Source organism: Myotis daubentonii, chromosome X (genome assembly GCF_963259705.1).
Source record: "Myotis daubentonii chromosome X, mMyoDau2.1, whole genome shotgun sequence".
NCBI lineage: Eukaryota > Metazoa > Chordata > Mammalia > Chiroptera > Vespertilionidae > Myotis > Myotis daubentonii.
This window is the reverse complement of record NC_081861.1, coordinates 38,052,483-38,074,112: the sequence shown is the minus strand read 5'-3', so window position 1 is coordinate 38,074,112 and position 21,630 is coordinate 38,052,483. Positions and strand designations below refer to the sequence as shown.

The window sequence follows — 21,630 nt, the reverse complement described above, 5'->3', positions numbered from 1 at the left end:
TTTCTCAACAACTTATAGGAAAAAGCAAAGTTCTCCCTCCTATAGTATTCACAGTCTTCCTATAAATAACAGGAGGATATGACTTCTGAGCTGGATTTGAATCAGATGTGATTGATCATCCATTGAATATGTAAAGCTTGGTTATGTACTATTTTTAGTTTCCCAGGTAATTAGACATTACAATAGAAAAAAAAGATAACATACAAGCATAGATACTTACTATAGGGCCTAGTTGAGGTTTTTAATCTTGATTTCGTAGTTTATACAATATAAATTGACTTATATAATACATATAATACATGAAAAATACACATATGCCTAAAAATAACTTTAATTATTCCCTTCCATTATCTAATCACTACTGTCATCATTCTTTTGATTCAGAGTTTTCCAAAATTTACCCATTGGCACAAGCTTTATTTTTAGGTGTATTCTCTCTCAACTAAAAATTATTGATGCATAGAAATTTTCCATTTATTCACTGATTTAAAAATAATAATGCATGGTACTTTAGCAGCATGTCAAAGGAGCATACAATGCAATCATTTTCTAAGCTGTAATTGCAGGCAGTGCTTTAGTATAAAGCAATTTGCTCTTAAACATGAGAAAGCATATGGCTTGATTAGAGAGTGCTAGAAAAATATTATATTATTTATTCTGAAATCTCTTAAAAATCCTATCTATATAACTTAAAACTAACAAGATATTGATCACAAAATTACCATAGACCAATATATCCAAATCTACAGTATCACCTTAAAATGCATTGGAAAATATAAAGGGTTTATAGTATCAGGTAGTTGTAAAAACAAACGGAAAGAATATTTTGTGTCAGTGGAGCTTGATTACTTGCTCCAATGCTTTAGTTAAATATAACTGCTACTATTAAGAAGTCTCCCCCCAAATTTTTTTTTCAAGGTTCGAGTTGCCAATGTAATGATCCTTTCACGCTGTGGTCTAAAGTTTTGTAGAATTATAGAGATAATCAAGTTTAACCATAAAATATGCATAGCAATCAATTTCTATGGCACAAAGTCGATCTAGTGCAGTTTGGGTTAATTCCAGGTAACCAATTATGTTATAGTCATAAGAGTTTAAACAAAAGAGTAAATATATGAGCAGTGACTTTTTACCCTGTGTAAATGAGGATTTTATTAAAGCATATTCTGTTTCAATGACCAAAGAATTATTAACATTGCTTTTCTTTATCTCCCAATATGTTTTGGAGTTATTTACCTCATAGATGTCTTCAAATAAAGAGGGCAGATTGGGGATAGAAAATAATTTTCTCTGAAGATACTTTATAGAACAGTTTGTTAGTGTCATTATATCACCCTCTAACTAAGCTGGAACAGCATATGTCCTTTTCAGCTAGGCTCAAAGTAAAACATAACCATTTCCCTCAAGTAATAAAATTATAAATATCACTCTGTTGTATAAAAATCATCAGATTGTCTGGCTGATTTAGGTTTTTTGTTTTTCTATTACTTGTTAAGGTATATTAGTGATATTACTCAAAACAAGCTAGAAGACATGGGCCACAATTACCCAAAGCATTGTTTACATGATAGTGGGAAAATACTTTGCAATTGAAATCTTGATGGAATTTGTACTTTGGTGATGGACAGGAAGCCAAAAACACTTTCACTGAAGATAAAGGGTTCTATGTCACAAAGGCAGTACAAAGGATAGGCAATGCAAGTGTAAAAAGAGTTTGATCTTCTGTTTAGAGATGCTACCACAATGAATTTTCCCACAGCTGGTGATCACTTTCTGCTATACTCTAAAATCAATGAATTATGGGATTATGATGACAAATCTCAGGCACTTTTTATGTAACTAAAAGCATTTCTGCCTGAAAAAGGTGAAAGAATTTAGCAAAGAAAAAAGCCACCTGATAGACACAGACAATAGTATGGTGATTACCAGAGGGAAAGGGAGTTAGAGGATTAGAAGAGGGTAAAGGGGGTATAAATGGTGATGGAAGGTGATTTGGTTTGGGGTGGTGAACACATAACACAATATACAGGTGATGTATTATTTAATTATACACCTGAATAATAATAAGAAAAAAGCATCTCTGCCTGAGAATGTTCCATTTGTGCTTTGATCTTAAACAACTAGTTTTCAAACCACAAATGAACCTATTTATCAAATGATGTGTTGTTCTTTCACTTACCTTTCTTGTTACATTATAGATGGAGGCAAAATTTTGTTTGAATTCCTTTGTTTGAATTGTGGTCTGTATATAGACCGATTCTTACTCTGAAAGGTCGCATTTTCTTCACTGTTATAAGAAATGTCACAGTTCATACAAATGATGACTATTTAGAAAGCATTGAAAGCATTTGACCTTTGCTAGATCCTTATTATATATCTTCAAAAGTCTCTTCTAAGGGCGTCAAAGACATTAGCATTAAATTGACTAAGATGCTTTATTTCTCAGCTTCTATGACATAACCTTTACGTAGAATAGTGTTTGTTTTAGAAAGAAATTAATAAATATTTATTTCAGTTATTTATAATATGCACGGAATGTTTTATATTTGTCAAGCACTTTCTAAATCCTTTCACATTCATCATTTCCTAATTCTCACAAAGCTCTTTTTTTTTTTTAAAGGGGTAACTAAGACATACAGCGGTTCTATAACCTAATTAAAGTCATATATCTAGTACAAGGCAAAACAATTATGTGAACCTATTATTTGAATTTTTAAGTATGAATATTTGCCACTATTTTATTCATTATAAAAATCCATCACAACCAAATTACAGTATTTTAAATGCACCATTAATTATGAAGAAGTAAACAGACTACAGAAAGCTCTAAACCAGGGTTTCTTGACCTAGTAACTCTTGATATTTTTGGCTAGATAATTTGTGGGGACATCATTAGATTAGGACTATCGTATGTATGGTAATATGTTAAGCAGTATCCCTGGTTCTAACTTTTATATGCCATTGGCAAATCCTACCCATTCCTAGTTGTGACAACCAAAAATGTCTCCAGACAGTGTTAAATGTCCTTATAGGGAGTTCATAAAATAACCCCTTTCTTCTGGAAACTGCTACTCTAGAGAAAGCAATACAATTTTTCCTCTTTGGTCATTAAATTTATTATCTAGTTTTATAGTTTTCAATAGCCTGCTAGAATCAGAAGTCTATCAAAATAGCTAAATTTATTTTATTTGATGTTATTTCCATGGAATCTAGGAGGTCAGTCATATTTTATTGCTGTAGTCTACTGCTGAAGTTTTAAGCTAAACTAGTCCTGTGTAATTATATATTTTTTAAAACTTAAGATCAATTTAATTATATTACCTTGTTATTGTGACAAAATCTAAGCTCCTTTTGAGAAAGAGTAGATATAGCCATGTTCTTGTAAGTTTTTAAGTATAGTTTTGGTCAATAATTATGACATTGCTAAAGTTTTCTTCAAAGGTGAGATTTGAAGAGAAACCTGTAAAAATGGCTTTAGAGTTCTTGATATAATCTCAATGGTAATATTAAAATGGTGCTACATTTAGTTTGTTATTATACAGACCTTATAATCTTGATTTAACCTTAAAAACTCTCAATTTTTAATCTATATCCTTTACAATAAAACCCTAATATGCAAATTGACTGAACAGCAGAACGACTGGTTGCTATGATGCGCACTGACCACCAGAGGGCAGGCACTCAATGCAGGAGCTGCCCCTGGTGGTCAGTGTGCTCCCACAGGGGGAGTGCCACTCAGCCAGAAGCCGGGCTTATAGCTGGCAAGTGCAGCGGTGGTGGTGGGAGCCCCTTCCACCTCCACTGCAGGTAGGCGGTAAGGAGCGAGGGGTCCTGCAGGCCTAAGCCAGCAGGCGGACATCCCCTGAGGGGTCCTGGACTGTGAGAGGGTGCAGGCCGGGCTGAGGGACACCACCGTCATGCACTGGGCCTCTAGTATGATAATATTATGGGATTCCATTACGTTCAATTTATATACAAAGAGATATAAGTAAATGTGTATATAAGAAAGCTATCCATCCTTGTAACTAGAATAGTTTTTTCTCCCTCAAAATGTGTATATTTTCTTTAGGCATTACCAACTTTTAATATTATGCCAAATCCATAGGGTAGTTTAGCTTCTTTCATCATGCAACATTTCTTTCATTTTCACTTTGACAGTTATTCTTTAGTCTCAACACTCATCAAATAACTCTCTGTCCCAGGGAGGACAGCCTGCTCAATTTCACAAATTGCTACATGAAAATCCCCCCAAAAAGTTTGGAAATTAAACAAATTGATGGACTGATAAACTAAGTGACCGTCTCTAGCAAATTATAATACATAGTTGTTTGTTCAAAGACCAGATACTCCATTTTTAGTGATATAAGTGCAGTCCTAGTTTTATGGTACCCATTTGTTTAGCTAACTTATACATTGAGGGAGAAAAGGTAAAATATTGTGTTTCTAAAATAAGTTGCCATCAATAAAGCATTTTTGAGCCATTAGCTTTGTCTAAAATAGTTTTAATCCCTACTCATTTCTGTAGAAACATCTGCATTTGTTGCTACTTCTGCATGGAAGATTTGTTTGTATTTCATAGTTAGTGAAATTTGTACCAAAGGAAAATTTCTGGAAACATAACGTCTTCTTATCTTTTAAAATGTGTAGTGTCCAAGAGGTGGCTGGACATTACTGATGAGTTTCTCTCACCCAACTGATTCCCCATTTCCTTTGACTGAAATTTATAATTATATGCTACAAAGGAATGTAGCCATATTCATCCTTACTAGCCATTCTCAGGAAAGCTCCATTTTATTTTGCTAGCAGTGCTAATTGCTCCCTATTACTCTGCCATTATGCTCCCCTTCCAAAATAAATAATATTTATGAAACATTGAAACAATAAATAAACTGTGTGTTTATTCAACAATGAAGCTTCCTTTCCAAATTGCATGGCTCAGCTCTGACTGCTGTTCAAGCAGAACCATCATGCTTTCCAAACAGCCCTGCCAACTTATTTGTCTTTGCATATACAATTTTTTTTCTTTGATACTTGGAGAATAGCAATTAGAAAATTCCAGGTGGTGTGGTTACCAGGAGATAATCACATTTCAGGGCATTAGATGCTTTATACACACTGAGGCTTCATAATTCTCAGAGGTATGATTATCTCATTCCTGCTCTTCTTCATGTTATTTCACTATACCTTTTTGTTTTCACAGAACTAAACATCCAGAATCTAGAGCAGCTGTGGGCAAACTACAGCCCGCGGGCCGGATCCGGCCCGTTTGAAATGAATAAAACTAAAAAAAAAAAAAAAAGACCGTACCCTTTTATGTAATGATGTTTACTTTGAATTTATATTAGTTCACACAAACACTCCATCCATGCTTTTGTTCCGGCCCTCCGGTCCAGTTTAAGAACCCATTGTGGCCCTCAAGTCAAAAAGTTTGTCCACCCCTGATCTAGAGTGATCAGTATTTTGTCAGGCTTTGGCCATATCTCATTTTTCTATGTGTTCCCAACTCTTCCTATTCCACCCCTTCCCTAACTTTTAGCACAGAAGATGGGCTAGAGTACATACACAATAATTTCTTCACCTTTCAAGTGTTTCCATCACTTATTAAAATATGGCAATGCTTAAAATAGTAATTCTAAGCCTAAATGTCAATTATCTTTAAAAATATTTGCAAATAAATCTCCATTTGTAAATGACTGTTTTCTAAACTGCATTCCATAATAATATATTGTGCCATAAAATCTTAATATATTACAAAAAATAAAGCTCCATGGTTACTCAAGTTTTATTTTTTTATTTATTTTTTTAAAATATATTTTATTGATTTTTTACAGAGAGGAAGGGAGAGGGATAGAGAGCTAGAAACATCGATGAGAGAGAAACATTGATCAGCTGCCTCCTGCACACCCCCTACTGGGGATGTGCCCGCAACCGAGGTACATGCCCTTGACCAGAATCAAACCTAGGACCCTTGAGTCCGCAGGCTGATGCTCTATCCAATGAGCCAAACTGATTAGGGCCAAAATGTTCTAAAAGCAAATGAAATTCAATATCTGAACTAAAAAAGCTTAGTTTAGACAGTTATAGTGCAAAGTCCATGCATAGGCTTCAGGGGATCTATGTTCATATCTATATTTCTGTACTGAAACTTGAATTATTGGTCATTGTTTTTTTGTGTGTGTTTGTACTCCAATCCTATCTAATAAAAGACAAAAAGGGTAATTGACCGTACCTTCCCTACACTTCCCATTGGCTAATCAGGGCAATATGCAAATTAACTGTCAACAAAGATGGCAGCTGGCAGCCACGCAGCTGAAGTGAGTAGGAGGCTTGCTTGCTCCAGTGATGGAGGAAACCAAGGTTCCCCGCCTGCCGCGGCCTGGCTCTGAGCTCCGAAAGCAACAAAGTTTCAATTATAGAAGCTAAACAAATCCCAGATACCTGCTTTCAGCAGGCTGTGGCCTCAGAGCTGCAGCGAGCAGGAGCCAGCTCTCAGCTCCAGTAACGGCAACAAAGTTTCAATTATAGAAGTTAAATAAATCCCAGGATGAAAAAAAAAGAAAGAAAGAAAGGAGAGACTGGGAGCTTCAGTCCCCGGCCAGCCTGAAAACAGCCCTCAGCCCCTCACCCAGACTGGCCAGGCACCCCAGTGGGGACCCCCACCCTAAAGGGGGTGAGGCCAGCCTGAAAACGGCCCTCAGCCCCTCACCCAGGCTGGCCAGGCACCCCAGTGAGGACCCCCACCCTGAAAGGGGTGTGACCAGCTGCAAACAGCCATCAGCCCCTCACCCAGGCTGGCCAGGCACCCAAGCGGGACCCCCACCCTGATCCGGGACACCCTTCAGGGAAAACCAGCCGGCCCCCACCCGTGCACCAGGCCTCTATTCGGTATAGTAAAAGGGTAATATGCAAAGTGACCCTAACAACAGAAAGACTGGGAATGACTGGTCTCTATGACACACACTGACCACCAGGGGGAAGACGCTCAATGAAGGAGCTGCCCTCTGGTGGTCAGTGTGCTCCCACATGGGGGAGCTCTGCTCAGCCACAAGCTATGCTGATGGCTGCCAGTATAGCGGTGGAGGTGGGAGCCTCTCCCGCCTCCTCAGCAGCACTAAGGATGTCAGACTGCAGCTTAGGTCTGCTCCCCACTGGCAAGTGGACATTCCCTGCGGGCTGCCAGGCTGCCAGAGGGATGTCTGATTGCCAGCTTAGGCCCAATCCCCCGGGGAGCAGGCCTAAGCCAGCAGATGGTCATCCCCCGAGGGGCCCCAGACTGCAAGAGGGCACAGACCGGGCTGAGGCACCCCCCCCAAGTGCACAAATTTTTGTGCACCGGGCCTCTAGTAGAGTATATAAAACAGATTAGTTGGAAATTAATTTCAGCTGGATGAGAACTATATTGGAAGGCCTAGTTATAGAAGGTAACATTTATGTTTGTCTTTGATGATTTCAAAAGTCACAGATGATAAAGAGCATTCCATCAAAAGTAGATGACTTAAATGCATAGGAACAGTAAAATGCCAGGCATGTTTAAAGTATGCTGAGAGATTCCATTAGGTTTGAGGTTAGGACATATGAGTGATATAATGAGAAATAATGTTGAAAAATTAGGTTGGAATAGAATTAAAAATACTTTGATTCCAATAAATATTTTTGATTTTGACCATTCCATTTATCCATTCATAGCCATCCAGTGGTCTCCCTTTCTCTATGTAACTTCCCATTTTATAAATCAATCTAGTAGTGTTATGATAACTGGGGAAAGAAGAAAATGATGACAGAATGACCAATTCAATAAACTCAGAAGTTTATGTGTTAACATGGTAAGGGCCCCAACTTTTTTTTTTTTTAATATGTTTTATTGATTTTTTACAGAGAAGAAAGGAGAGAGTCAGAGAGTTAGAAACATCGATGAGAGAGAAACATTGATCAGCTGCCTCCTGCACAACCCCTACTGGGGATGTGCCCGCAACCAAGGTACATGCCCTTGACCGGAATCGAACCTGGGACCCTTGAGTCCACAGGCCGATGCTCTATCCACTGAGCCAAACCGGTTACGGCGAGGGCCCCAACTTTTATTGTGGCTGTAGACAAGGAAAGAATGGTTTAGCTTTAGCTTTTGTAATAATTGCCTATTGAGAGGTTCATATAACATTCAATTTCCCCATCTTGGCACACACACTATCTAGACCTGTGCTATGTAATATGGTAACTAGTAGCCACATGTGACAATGTACATTTAAATTAAAATTAAGAAAATTAGAAATGCTGTTCCTCAATGGCAATAGGCATATTTCAAATGCTCGGATATCCACATGTGGCAAGTGGCTACCATATTGAACAGTGCAGATGGTAACTATTTCTATATTTGGAGACAGTTCTGTTGGGAAATACTGATCTAGGCTATAAATCCAATGCAGGAATGTTGCAGCCTGAAATGAGTTATTATGGACTAGAGGCCCGGTGCACAAAAATTTGTGCACTCGGGGGGTAGGGGGGACCCCTCAGCTTGGCCTGTGCCCTCTCGCAGTCTGGGACCCCTCGGGAGATAACGACCTGCTGGCTTAGGCCTGCTCCCGGGTGGCAGAGGGCAGGCCCAATCCCTAGGTGCAGCCCCTGATTGGGCTCAGAGCAGGGCTGATTGGGGAGTTGGCGCGCCGCCCCCTCATGCACAGAGCAGGGCAGATTGGGAGGTTGTGATGCCACCCTCAGTCACACTCAGGGTAGGGCCAAAATTGGGGGGTTGGGGCACCGTCCCCTGTCACACTCAAGGCAGGGTCGATGGGGAGGTTGTGGCGCCACCCCCTGTCACACACAGAGCAGGGCCAATCAGGGGTTGGGGCGCTGCCCCCTGTCACTCACAGAGCAGGGCCCATCAGGGGGTTGGGGCACCGTCCTCTGTCACCCACAGAGCAGGGCTGATCAGGGGGTTGGGGCGCCGCCACTCTCACACTCAGGGCAGGGCCGATGGGGAGGTTATGGTTCTACCCCATCACACACAGAGCAGGGCCCGTGGAGGAGGGGTTGGGGAGCTCCCCCCTATCAGGCACAGAGCAGGGCTGCTCAGGGGGTTGGGGCCCCACCCCCTGTCACACACAGAGCCGCAGGGCGATCAGGGGGTTTGGGCGCTGCCCCCTGTCACGCTGATCCCGGTGCCGGGAGGCATATTACCCTTTTACTATATAGGGTAGAGGCCTGGTGCATGGGTGGGGCCAGCTGGTTTGCCCTGAAGGGTGTCCTGGATCAGGGTGGGGGTCCCCACTGGGGTGCGTGGCCAGTCTGGGTGAGGGGCTGAGGGCTGTTTTCAGTCTGGGAGTGACTGAAGTTCCCAACCGCTCCTTTTTTTCTTTTCTTTTTTTTTTATTCTGGGCCAGCTTTACCTTGAGGCTTGGCTCCAGCTCTTAGGCCTCCAGCTGAAAGTAGCTTTCTGGCCTTTGCATACAATGTTGCGAATCTGCTGGCTGAAGTCCGGTGGTATTTGTTACAATGTTTCTTAAACTGCCGGCTCAAAGGCCTGCAGCCGCAGGGGGGAAACGTTGGTTTCCTCCGTCACTGAGGCAACCAAGCCTTATGTTAGTTTCAAGCTGCCTGGCTGCCGGCCACCATCTTGGCTGACAGTTAATTTGCATATCTCGCTGATTAGCCAATGGGAAGGGGAGCGGTCATACGCCAATTACCATGTTTCTCTTTTATTAGTGTAGATAGCACAGTTTCTGCCAGTACTGGCCATCATGGAATTCTGACGCAGGAAAATCTGATATTTAGTGTCTTTGCCTACACTTTCTGCCAATTCAGTGCTCATTTTTTTTACTCATTCTCTCATGCTACATGTCCCTCTACAGCATTTTGTGCCTATCTGTATTGGAGCACTTATGACACAGTTGATACATTGATTTCCTTGTCTTTCTCATCCATATATTGTATCTCCAGCATCTAACACAATGAGTTACACAAAGGAACTTACAGAGAAGTTGATTAGTTAATTTTTGTGAATGAATGAATGAAGTATCAAAGCAGCATCCTAGTAGGTCACTACCAGGGGCATGACATGAGATATTTTTGATTAAGGTAGTCTGTTAAGTCTGTTCTCAAATATCAACATATTTCGTGAACAAATTCTTATACCAAAGATTTCTTTTCTGAAGTGCCTTCATAATTAGGTTTGAGTGGAGTCATACTAGAGATGAAGCTTTTCTGGAAGTCTGACAGACAAGTACAGAAGTGAAGAAGTGCAACTGATTTAGCTTCTAGAGGGGGGAAGGCATAATCCAATCCATTGTGGCTAAGCATCCACATTGCTTTTTGTTAATTAATTTCTCAGGATGATCATTTTGATTCTCATTATGAAATAATAAATGTACAGAGACCAACTGAATTGGGAAATAGAGTGATCACAAGCTTAGTCCCAGTGACATCTTTTGCCTCTCCGTAAAAGTAGAACAGGCTGACAAATGGAGAGTCTGGGACACCTGGGACTTAGATTAAGCAGCACAGCAAGTATGTAGACAAGGTAACTGCTTTTGGTAATTAAAGCTGGTCTGCTTAGTACTGGGAGGTAACAAAGATGGCCTGCTTAGTTCTTTCACGTTTGCCTAACACATTAAAAGCTCTTAACTTTTTTTCTCCCTGTAATCATATAGGTCCTGATAAATGAGACTGTGTCTCTAGATAGAGCCTGAGTGTGGCTTTAAAATCTGATAGAATAATGGTTCACCATCTTACCAGTCTGTTTCCTGAAATGGTTCCTAATTTGAAATCTCCAATTCTTGCATTTCCATTCCCCTTGGGAGAGCTCAATTCTCACTGTTGTCAGCAGAAGCAGTTGCTCAGTGTGGTGCAACAAGCCTGATGGATGGCTTTAATTCGCTAGTTCCAGACTGCCTTTACAATTGCTTAGGTCCTGGAAAGAGCTGGCCACCCACGGCAGCAATCACTGCCTCTATGTTTCAACACCTGCTTCAACAATCCAAGTGCATGGAAATTGGTGCCAAGAAGGAGATATAGAAAGGGATATTTCTCATGATTTTCACAATGCTAGGGGCTGGCAGAGCATTAGATTGTCTTAATGTTATATCACAACACCCATAGTCTCCCATGTGTTATCATTTCAAGCTCAGGATGAAATACCTCCTTGTCACAAGAATTACATCAAACAGAAAATATAGATAACTCTTTTCCAAATTTAAATTTAGAAAAAAAATTAATTTGTTTATATATTTACTTTGGGATATCTCCTTGAAAGAAATCATATATATATATATATATATATATATATATATATATATATATATATATATATATATATAAAATCTTTTACTATTCTGTGACTAGTTTAAATTCTTCTCATTTCCCTTTATTAATTAATTTTACTTACTTGTGTTACATTATTTATTGCTATACATACTCATTGCTACACACAAAGATGCCAGAAAAGTGAACAATTGACTATAACCAGCGTAATATTGAACAGTACACTTCCAATCCCTCAGTTTGTACTAAAGTGATCAGAATAGTTAAGAGGGATATTTCTTTCAGGGGAATTTATTAAACTACCTTCTTGCTGTCTAATTGGGTGATAACATTTAGCTTTGCAACAGATTAAACTTTTTTTGTATTTAAGAAGAGTGTGGCCATGAAAGAAATTCATGACTAAACCATTACTTACCATAAATTTGATAATCATAACCAGGCTATGTAGAGTACTTTCTAGCTTACAAAGACTGTACACATCTATTATTTTATTGAATTCTCATAAGAACATGATAAGAAAGACTAGAGGCCCGGTGCACAACATTCGTGCATGGGGGCAGGGGTCCCTCAGCCTGGCCTGCATGCTCTCCAATCCAGGACCCCTTGAGGGATGTCTGACTGTCAGTTTTGGCTCGATCCCAGTTTAGGCAGTCAGACATCCCTCTCGCAATCTGGGACCACTGGCTCCTAACTGCTCACCTTCCTGCCTGCCTGATTGCCCCTAACCCCTCTGCCTGCCTGCCTGATCACCCCTAATTCCTCTGCCTGCCTGCATGATCACCCCTAACTGCCTCTGCCTGCCTGCCTGATGCCCCTAACTGCTCCCCTGCTGGTCTGATCGCCCTTAACCACTCTCCCCTGCCAGCCTGATCACCCCTAACCTCTCTCCCCTGCTGGCCTGATTATCCCTAACCACCTCGGCCCCCACCACTGTGACTTTGTCCAGAAGTACATCTGAAAGGATGTCTAGAAGATGTCTGGTCTATCCAGTCTAATTAGCATATTACCCTTTTATTAGTATAGATTGGGCTCAGAGATTACTATTATCCTCAATTTAGAGTGCAGCATAGTGATTTTTAAAGATAAAAGTTTTGAAATCAGTATTTCTATAATTTTTTTTCTCTTTAGCATTTCCAGCAGTTACACTATACTTTCCTAAAGAACAAATTTATATATGTGGCTATACTGGCACTAAGCAAAATCTGGACAAAAAATAAATTTAAGAATCCAGATAGCTATGATAGCTCTTTCTAGTAGAACTTGTCTGGTTCAAAGTGTTTGCTTCCTCCCTCCAACTGCTGTGAGTCCTGACTTTGCAAAACTGCAAGCTCAGCATTGCCCCAAACTCTGGAATCTATCTGATGACAGGACAAAGGCGTTTCCATAGCTACAGACCAACATTTTGGGACTATCATGTTACCCTTGTTGCTGTGTCAGCCTTTATCTCATGCCACATTTATGATAACTGGGCCTTGTTCCTCAGACTCAGCTACCCCCATCATTCTCCAGTTTAGATTACCACATCCTTATCCTCTTATTTTTAAGTTACTATTGTGTAAGTTGTCATGCATTATTAATACCTCTAGGACAATAGGCAGCTTACTTTCATGAATAAAGTTTTTGGGAATATAGCTATGCCTGTTCTTTATGTATTGCCTATAACTGCTTTTGTGGCACAAAAGCAGATTTGAGTAGTTGCAACAGAAAACATGACCTAGAGAGCTTAAAGTATTTACTGTCTCGCCCTTTATAGAAAACTAGAGGCCTGGTGCATGAATTCGTGCATGGGTGGGGTCTGACTGGCCCACCCCAATCAGGGTCCATCACAGCTGATGGGGCCAGGCCAGCCAGGGGGAGGGGATGTAGGAGGTTGGCCGGCCAGCCCCACCCCCGATCGGGGTGGGGGAGCTGATCAGGGATGGGGCCGGCCAGGAGGCGGGGCCACGGGCAGTTGGCTGACTGGCCCCACCCCCTGATCAAACTCCCAGTTGAACTCTGGGTCAAGGGGATAATTTGCATATTAGCCTTTTATTATATAGGATGTTTGCAGACCCCTGCCCTAGGATCGTACTCATGCTTTGCGTTTCCAGTTTACATTCTCTGTACTTGTCTTTTTCTCCATGGAATTTATTGGGGTGACAGTGGTTAACAAATTTATACAGGTTTTAGGTGAACAATTCACAACACATCATCTGTACACTATATTGTATGTTCATCACCTCAAGTCAAGCTCCTTCCATCACCATTTATCTCTGACATGAGGGTGGTATTTTAGTCTTAGCTTAAGCTAGCATAGTGGCTGGGATATGGCAGTCCCAAAAGAGATTTCCCCTTATGTCTGCCTGTATGCTGGTTTGCCTGCTATAACTTATAAGTATTATCTATTCCATTACTAACTGTATTGTCCCTGCCATATGCAGGGCACCTCATCAACTTATGTTCGTTTCCCTCTTACCATGCTCACTGCTTGTCTGGGACACCATCTGCATTTTAAACTAACATTAAAATGAGTTCTTCCTGTAGAATTAGGCGTCTTCCCATTCACTTAATCTGTGTCCATTCTATCCTCTCAGACCACACTATTCAGTGTCCTGCATGTCTCAAGAAATAGATCTATTTCCAAGCACTGTATCCTTCTGGTCTGTTCACTCCAACTGAAGGCACCTTTGTTCAAATTTCTCTGGTCCACTCTTCCTAGTCCTTTCTTGAAGAGAGCAGAAAAAATTGAAATTAGTTTAGATAAATTTCTCTTTGAGTTGGTACTCTAGTGACTCTCCATGTGCCTTAAAAAATCCAGTTAAAATTGAGATCTAGCCCAGCTGGTGGTGCTCAATGGTTGAACATTGACCTATGAACCAAGAAGTCGCAGTTTGATTCCTGGTCAGGGCACATGCTCAGGTTTTGGGCTCAATCCCTAGTCAGGGGTATGCAGGAGGCTTCTGACCAATGATTCTCTCTCATAATTGATGTTTCTATCTCTTTCTCCCTCTCCTTCTTGTAAATAAATAAAATATATTTTAAAATTTAAGATCTATCCCTAGCCGGTTTGGCTCAGTGGATAGAGTGTTGGCTTGCGGACTGAAGGTTCCTGGCTTCAATTCTGGTCAAGGGAAATTGCATGCCTGGGTTGTGGGCTGCATGCAGGAAGCGGCCAATCAATGATTCCCTCTCACCATTGATGTTTCTATCTCTTTCTTCCTCTCTCCTCCTCTCTAAAATATATATATTTCATAATATATATAAAATTTGAGATCTAAAAACATAGGGGTATAATTACCATAGGAGCTAGTTAGTCATATGTAGGAGCTAGTATTCTTCTTTGGACTATTTATAGATGAGTATCAATTTCTACACTCCATCCTTCCCCTTCTTATTCCTAGGAATGAAACTTGATACTTATTGCATAGGAATAACCAATAGCAAATCTGAGTCCCTCAATTAAAATAAACAAAAGCTCCAAAGCTTATAATTCAAAGCATGATTTGAGTTTTATGAAGAGATTTTTATGTCAAACATGTTAGTAATTCTGTGATGAAACATATATGTAATTTAGGAGAGCTTCTAACAATGAGTTGATTATATAGTTTCCATGGTAGACAATATTGCATTTATCAGAAATAAACAATATCTCCAGTATGCTCAAATCAAAAGAGTTGATTTAAAAACCAGTGTGTTTGCCCCATCATCCCATTGGAGAAAACTATATAGGTGAATACCATCATGTCAAATCTGACACTATAATTATTTTCCCTGATGTTAGCAGCACTTGAATCAATGATGTTTCCTCAGTGGGGAAAGTAACTTCACTAAGATAAGTATAATCTCTTTGACTTTCTTATGTATTTAGTTGTCTGGTACCCTGGTAAAGAGATTCAGATTAGTGGCTTTGTTCTCCTTATCATTTAGCTGTGTTTCAAGCTAACAGTATTTCTAAACATCCTTATTAACCAAAGAACTTATATGCATATATGCATAACCCATGGACACAGACAGTAGTGCTGTGAAGGACTGGGAGGGTACCTGAGTCAGGGGGACAAGGGGGGGCAGGGGATATTTGTAATAATTTCAACAATAAAGATACATTTAAAAAAGAATTTAGAAGTATCTTCTCCTTGCATGTAAGTTGTTGTGTTTTTTTGGGGGGGGTAAGGAAAAAATTGCTGCTTTTTAAAGAATAATAATATGTTATCTAAGTGAAAGTGATATAGCTTTTCTATTTCCCAATTTTATGGAAAATTTAGACAAATTAAAAGTTGGTTAAAACATCATTTGTGAAGAATTTACCAGAATGATTGGCACTTTAAAGATTGCCAAAGGCCTCTTTGACCATCAGATCATATTGAGGTGGGTCTGGGCTGAGAGAAAACTTGAACAAAAGCTCTGAAGAGTTGTATTTTGTACAGATATATTTTTGAACTGTTAAACATACATTTCACCTTCCTGTAGTAGATTTTTGGAATATTGAATGAATATAGGGAGGAAAATAGCAGGAATCAGGGTTGGCTACTCATCAAACACTTATATATGATTGGCTCTGAGCTGTGATAACAGCACAAAATTTGATCTATGGTTTTGTCCACAGTGAGCTGTTTTCCCTTAGACAGAAGCTAAGAGTAATTGTCCATTTAACACATGCAGAAGATTCTTTTATAGTCAGGCTTTAGTTCTTGACAAATTTGTATTTTTTTGGAGATAGCTAGATAGAGAGAATTAGTAACACACACATAAGTCCTTTTCCTTATTCAGATTGTAGAATGTTATTAGATATGGGAAGAAATTTAGAGGTTAAGTATTCGTACACCTTCATTTTGGAGATGAGGGAATCAAGGCCCAGAGAAAGAAAATTACTTGCCTAAGACATACAGTTATTTGGTAGTACAGCCAAGAAATGAGTCGAATTTAATAGCCTTTTTTGGTACCAATTTTTTTTATTTCTTTATTGATTAATGTATTACATATGTGTATTGCCCCCCTCACCCCCCTGTCGTCTGTGTCCATCGGTTAGGCTTATATGCATGCATTTACTTCACTTCTTTTTTTGCCAATATATTTTATTTTGAGAAGGTGACATGACAAATAAGAAAACCTCTACAGACTGTGTACCCATTCTGAATATTGACTGCAAGATGGTGAAATTACCCTATTCTACACAGATACTTGCCATATCCCTTTCCATGTTATGCTGGCCTTTCAGTCACTTCTTTGTTCTAGTTTAAAAAGTATTAAACATTGGAATTCTTATAGGTATTCTAAACCAAGATGTACTTTGTAACTTCACCTTTGTTGAAATGCAAATCAGTGCAAAATGACTCATTTAATTTATGTTTCTGTCAAGAGTGTGTTTTTCCTGATTACCTGCCCAGACTATGTGAGAAGACTATTAAGTGCCTTGTTGTCCTTTATGTTGAAGAGGCCATTGGTATTTGGATAGATGCTTTCCTCTACCAGCAATCTTAGTACATCACCTGAGAAGAGAAATTCTAACCTTATGGTTTGTGGATTTCCAATGCAATCATTTTTTACTGTTTTATTTAGGAGCGTGAGCTACATGAACATTTTCTTTGTTTTTATTTTGTGTCTAAAACGTGTATCTTTTTATTTCTTTTTCCTCCATTATGGCACTGGGTAGGACCTTTAGTATAATGTTGAACTGGGTAGAGAGAGCAGACATCACCTGTTTTATAATATTAGAAAAAAGGCAGTCAGTCTTTCACTATTAAGTGTGATGTAAAATGTTTTATTACAAATTACTTTATCAAATTGAACTCCCCTTCTATTTCTTTTAATATATTTTTATTGACTTCAGAGAGGAAGTGAGAGAGAAAGATAAAACATCAATAATGAGAAAGAACCATTGATCGGCTGCCTCCAGCCCACCTGCTACTGGGGATCAAGCCCACAGCCTGGGCATCTGCCCTTGACAGGAATTGAACCAGGGACCCTCTATCCACTGAGCCAAACCAGCTAAGGCCTTTTCTATTTCTGATATGCTGAGAATTTTTAATATGAATGCATATTGAATTTTGTGCAATGTTTTTTCTCCTCTCTTTAAGACAATTGCATTTTTTTCTTCTCTAGCCTATTGATATGGTAAATTACATTGATTGATTTCTGAAGTGTCAAGGGAGCCTTGCATTCATAGGAAACCCCCTATTGATCATGATGTATTATTGATTTTATATACTGTTGGATTACATATGCTAAAATATTATTTTAAATATTTGCATTAATGTTTATGGGGGAATAATGATCTGTAAGTTATATTTTCTTGTAATGCATTTGATTGCTAATACTGGCTTCACTGGAGTTGGGGAGAGTAGCTTCTTCAATTTTGAGAATTCGTAGAATTTTTTTGATGAGTGATAGAACTCCACATGAAACCATCTTGACTTTGAGGTGTGTGTGTGTTAATTTTAAACCAAAAATTGAATTTTTCTATAGATATAGTATAATGCATGTTATTTGATTGCTTTTGCTTTTTAAAGAATGTCAATTTTACCTTATTTAAATACAATTGCATACTTTTTACAATATTTTTATCATAAACTTGATATTATATTCACTTATAACATTTGTATTTAGAATCTATAGTGATATCCCCTTTCTCATTGTTGATATTGATAATTTGTGATTTTTTTAAACTAATTAGCCTAGAAAGGCTTTATCAATTTTATTGATCTTCTCAAATAACTAGTTGTTGGTTTTCTTGATTTCATCTATTGGTTTTGTGTTTTCTCTTTTACTGTTTTTCACTCTTATCTTTGCTATATCCTTTTGAGTTTCATTTGCTTTTCTATTTTAGTTTTTTTATTTCTAGTTTTGAAAACTTACTTTCTTACTAATATAGGAACAGGTTTTTCCCACTATCCAAAAGTAGAGCATTCCTATGAAACCTTTTGTAAGCCAAAGTGGTGTAAAACAAAGAAACAATTACTATTAATTTATATGAAAAGATTTTGAATGTTTCCAAACCCCCAAAGCAACCTACCAAATCATACTAACACATAAAACATAAAATAACATTAATATATACTAAAATCAGAAATTCAGAAAATAAATTGAGATAAGTACTGGATGCTGACAGACACAATTCAAAGCTATGGTGGCCTGATGCCTCATGAGTGTAGTCCCAGGGAAGGAACTTGGAAGTGCCCCTGTCACTGATTAGGGAGCATACTGCCTGTGTAACAGCTTGCTGCAAAATATATGTTGAATGCTAATGTCACTTTTTGCCTTTTTTTTGTAAAAGTGAAAATCCTCTTTAGATTTCCTTCAGTTAGCAAAAATGGATACTAATGTAGGTCTTTCCTAAAAGTGAAGGGATGGTACACAAACTTTCAAAAAAGTGGGGAGTACCTGTACATAGTAGTACTATAATCTTTCTTTTCAACAATGTTTTAGCTGCATTGCATAAATTCAATATGCTATGTTTTCATTTTCATCCTATTAAAAATGTATTTTAAACCTCTTTGTGATTATTTCTTTGGCTCATGGATTACTTAGAAATGTTATTTAGAAGTGTCCCCTTGGTCTCTAAATATTTAGGAATTTTCTGGATATTTGGATATAGGTTTCCAATGTAATTTGTTATGGTTAGATAACATGATTGCAGGTATCTCCTTTTTCCCGCCCTTTGCCCTCCTCCCCTCACTCCTGCCTCCCCTTCCCTTGTCCTTCAACAAACTATAGTCCCTGTCCATGGGGTATGCATATATGTTCTTTAGCTAATCCCTTCACCTTCTTTATCCAGTCACTCACACCCCTATCCCCCTGGGCACTGGCCAGTCTGTCCCATGTATCCATGCTTATGGCTCCATTAAAAAAAACAACTCTATTGTTGAAAGTATTAAATATGTCTCTTTATTTTGCCCCATTGACATCCTCTGCTCTACTCCTGCCCCTTCCACAGGCCTTCACCGTACTATTGTCTGTCCATGCGTTATGCATATATGAATACAAATTTATTCCCCCACCTTCCCTGCTCTGTGCTTCCACGTCTTTGGTTCTATTTTTTTCATCAGTTTATTTTGTTTATTAGATTCCAAGTATAGGTGAGATCATGTGATATTCATATTTCTCTGACTGCCTTATTTCACTTAGCATAATACTTTCCAGGTCCTCCATGCCATCTCAAAGGGTAATAGATCCTCCTCTTTTTAAAAATATATTTTTATTGATTTCAGAGAGGAAAGGAGAGAGAGGGGGATATAGAAACATCAGTGATGAGAGAGAATCATTGATTAACTGCCTCCTGCACAACCCACACTGGGGATCAAACCCGCAACCCGAGCATGTGCCCTTGACCTGAATCGAACCTAAGATCCTTCAGTCCACAGGCTGATGCTCTATCCACTGAGCAAAACCAGCTAGGTTATCCTTCATTTTTATAGCTTCATACTATTCCATCATGTAAATGTACCACATCTTTTTATCCACTCATGTACTGATGGGCATTTGGCCTGTTTCCAGATCTTAGCTATTGTAAATAGTGCCACTATGAACATAATAGTGCATATATTCTTTCTGATTGGTGTTTTTGAATTCTTAGGATATATTCCTAGACATGAGAACACTGGATCAAATGGGAGTTCCATTTTTAATTTTTCAAGGAAACTCCACACTGTTTCCATAGTGGCTGTACCAGTCTGCATTCCCACCAGCAGTGCACTAGGGTTCCCTTTTCTCCACATCCTCACTAGCACTTGTCATTTGTTGACTTGCTAATAGTAGCAATTCTGGGAGGTGTGAGACAATACCTCATTTTCATTTTCATTTGCATCTCCCTGATGATTAATGACTTTGAGCATATTTTTTTTCATATGTCTCTTGGCCAACTATATGTTCTCTTTGGAAAAGTGTCTATTACACCTTTTGCCCATTTTTCAAATGGAATTGTTTGTCTTCCTTTTGTTAAGTTGTACAAGTTCTTTATGTATTTTGGAAACTAACCCCTTATCAGATGTATTATTGGCAAATATCTTCTCCTATACAGTGGGATCCCTTATCCTGGTTCAATTTTGCCCATCAGTTAAATTTGTTCATTAGATTCTACATATTAGTGTGATTATATGGTATCTATCTCCCTTTGATTGACTTATTTCACTTAGTGTAATACTCTCCAGGTCCATCCATACTGTTGTAAATGATAAAAATTCCTTCTTTTATACAGCCACATAGTAATCTATTGTGTAAATATATATGTGTTTTTCACTGCCTGCTTTTAAGATTTATTTTTCTTTTTTTAATATATTTTGTTGATTTTTTACAGAACAGAAGGGGGAGGGACAGAGAGCTAGAAACATCGATGAGAAAGAAACATTGATCAACTGCCTCCTTCACACCCCCTACTGGGGATGTGCCTGCAATCAAGGTACATGCCCCTGACCAGAATCGAACCTGGGACCCTTCAGTCCACAGGCCAATGCTCTATCCACTGAGCCAAACCGGTTAGGGCAAGATTTTTTTTTTTAAATCACATAAACAATTTTTTTATTTGACTTGGTGTAGTTTTGTTCAAATTTGTGTTGCTTGGATTCTTTGAACTTGTTTGATCTGTGGGTTTATAACTATAATTAAATTTGATACATTTATTGTTTATTGATCCAAATGTTATTTTTACTTAAATTTTTATTTCTATTATTTCTCTATTCTCATTCAGTAGCTTCACTGACATATACATTTGGTCACTTGAAATTGTTCCATAGGTCACTGATGCTCAGATCATTTTTTTCACCTGTTTATATATTGTTTTATTTTTAATCATTTCTATTACCTTACCTTAAATTTCAGTATTTTTTATTCTGAAGTATACAATCAGGTATTAATACCATTTTAATAATTTTTCTTCTCATATTTTATATTTTTCATGTCTAAAAATTCAGTTGAGGTTTTTGCAATATAATTTCTATAACTTTACCTTTTTGTATCCTTTCTGAATTCTTAAACATAGGAATATAATTATAATAGTTGGTTTAATGTCCCTATTTACTATTATTTCATCTTTTTCATTTCTATGTTTATTTTAATAGGTTGATTAATTTTTCTGTTATTATATGCCATATTTTCTGGCTTTTTTTTAATACATTGTAATACTGGATGCCAAACACTGTGACTCTCAGTTTATTGCATGGTGAATATTATTGCATTTCTTAAACTATCATTAAAGTTTTTTGTAGAACAAAAACTTGCATAAAGTTTGATTATTTTGAGAACTGCAGGAACTAAGGCCTCTGTCCTCATGATATTGATTCTTTTTTCTTTGTTTCTTGCATTTTTATTTCTTATTGTCTTCACAGTTACAGGTGATCGCTCTGCTTTGCTTTGTGTATTAATTATGAATGCCATAAACTCTAACTTAGTAACTCCAATTAAAATAGAAAC

The 21,630-nt window shown here is 38.3% G+C and overlaps 1 long non-coding RNA gene across 1 annotated transcript in view; it reads left to right on the top strand.

Moving 5' to 3' along the window:
- Nucleotides 1–19,775, top strand: part of LOC132223884 (uncharacterized) — a 298,474-nt gene extending 278,699 nt beyond the window's left edge. Inside the window, exon 3 of the long non-coding RNA XR_009450546.1 lies at nucleotides 19,760–19,775. This is a non-coding gene — a long non-coding RNA (uncharacterized LOC132223884). The remainder of the gene's footprint in view (nucleotides 1–19,759) is intronic.
- The last annotated feature ends 1,855 nt before the right edge of the window (nucleotides 19,776–21,630 follow it).